Here is a 2,500-nt window from a genome sequence, read left to right as displayed (position 1 = left end):
TCTGACCAGTCCTGGAGCCCAGGTTCCTGCCACTTCACAGCTCCCCCCTCAAACCGTGGTACTTTGTATCTGCCTGTGCTGTTACATGAACCTGCCTCAGAGCTATGTTATTCAAAGCAACATTGCATTTTGGTTTTGATGTGTTATGACTGACAGAGTGTGTGATGGTGTTGTTTTTATCCGCATGCCCTTCTACACTCGAGGTCTGTTCCACTGGGACTTTGCAGCTCACAGATGCACACAAGAGGAATGAAGTGTGTATCTGCCTGTTTGCTGCATTCTTCATATGGGGCTTTATAATGTTCAGTTTATTACAAGAACAGTTTCACCCATGTTAAAGATTCATCATCAAATCAGCAAGACTGAATGTCCTTTTGACAATACAGTTTATAAAATACATATTTTCATGAGATTGTTCAATCTGAGGCTGGAGCGGCCTCACTTCCAATTTTACAAGGATGCACTGTACACTCATCCATCCATCCATCCATTCATCCATCCATCCATCCATCCATCCATCCATCCATCCATCCATCCATCCATCCACCCATCCATCCATCCTCATGACAACAGGTGAGGCTCTTCTCACCAAGCTTCCCCCACAAGAGATTCGAACCAGCAACATTCTGGTAATAAGCTTGTAATTTTAAAAGTGCCGGATACAACTGCCCCCAAAACTTCCCATTCTTTGGACGACTATAAACACCAGCACAGTCAAATCAGTCCCCTTCTTTTAAGTAACCTCTGACAGTAGGTGGAAACCTGCAGTTGTGACCCGTCAGTAGTACAATTTGAACTCTAACCCTTTGGTTCCAAAGCCACCGATCAGCCACTAGGCTGCCACTACCCTGGTCTGCACTTTAGCAACAAGAATTTAGCAAATGATTGCTAAATGATGATGATTTGTGTTAACACTTTACTCAAAGTCCCATTTTATTTTAAAAGTGGGATTGTGCATACACGGATTAACTCCTTTGTTCATTCTAAATATTTGAGTACGTAATTCATCGCGATTCTCCTGAAACCACAACTGACCTTTCATATTTTGAGATTTGACTCCGATAGTTGAGTTGACAAAATGAGGAGCAGCAGTGTATTTAATATGAAAGAGAAACCTAGCCTTGAATCTTTTCACGGCAGTATTTTCATTCAAAGCAAGTTTATGTGAAGGCTGTCTCTCTGAGGCACTTTTTAGTCAGAATTCCCATTTAAAGACTTTAGCTGTGTAAACCTTCGGCTACACACAAAGTCAGAGGACTCCTGCAAATATTAGTCTAATCTCTAAGTTATCTCAAAATGTCTTAATCCATTCTTTATCTTCAATTTATTTATTGTTATTGGTGTATAAAATACATTTCTGAGAAACAAAGGCCTTCTGTACTTTTCGAGTTAAGGTATTTCCAACATAACTGAATGATCTGAAAGATAAACTCTCACAAAATAAAAAAGGTCCTTATTTTTCAACTTACTAGCAAAGCCTAGTTTTGAAACAAACAAGGTCCTTGATGTGAGGAATTGAAATATGCACACAATAACTGAAAACTTTAATTGTATAAATAAAAAAAATATTTTTCTGACAGAATGGTGTTGTCATTGGAAGGTTTTCAGAAGGAGTTGGTGCTTGGATATGGAATCCACTATTTTTGTGACACAAGTTCCAGCCTCCTCTGCTTTTGCATTTGATACATATCTGCATTCATGTACATTTGACTTATGCTCTCTTCAACCAATATTCTTTGTGCCAAACTGCCTGAAATTGTTTCGCTAGTACATTGTAACCCTGAGGATCAACAGCAAATGACTTTACATGGACATTTTGGCTTGAGATATGGACGGAACCATCAGTTAATTTTTGTTTTTCTTCCGTGTTCAGCACTTCAAAATGTAACATCATGCAGTCGTTACAGTTTCTTGCCTGCAGCCACGGGTCCAAACCTTAAAGATCCTACCAACAAAAATCTCTCATGACAATGTAGCTGACCGCATACGACTCAGAGGCACAGACGTATAATATATCATATACATATGTATTGTGCCATATGTCAGTTTAATAAAAAACATGTTGTTTTTTTAATCTTTAATTCTATTGTTTTGCAATTCACTTTGCTTACACATGCAAACCAGAAAGTTAAGTTCATACTACCTTCTTGTAAAAACCTTTGCTTATTGGCTCATATATTTATGCACTACCGCATGTCTTGAGTACCACTTCTTGATGGCAATACAAAGAAATGAGTATTGAGTATTTGTCATTAGTGTTCTAATATGAGGGATCAGACAGTTCGCAGCATGCAGTCATGTGATTATTCAGTACCTGCTGGTTATACTGGGTGTTTATGCATTGGGGTGGAGGCTAGGGGTGGTGGTGGGTGTTTGGAGTGGGTGGATGGGTGGGTAGCGCCACTATTTGCACTGTTCATCCACAAGAGGAAAACTGTTGTGTATATTTTAAACACTCTAATTCCCTGAAGTACCTCTTCTCCCTTGCTCCCCCCATCCT

The sequence above is a fragment of the Lipophrys pholis genome (assembly GCF_963383615.2).
Source record: "Lipophrys pholis genome assembly, chromosome: 9".
Classification (NCBI taxonomy): domain Eukaryota; kingdom Metazoa; phylum Chordata; class Actinopteri; order Blenniiformes; family Blenniidae; genus Lipophrys; species Lipophrys pholis.
This window is presented reverse-complemented; position numbering follows the sequence as displayed.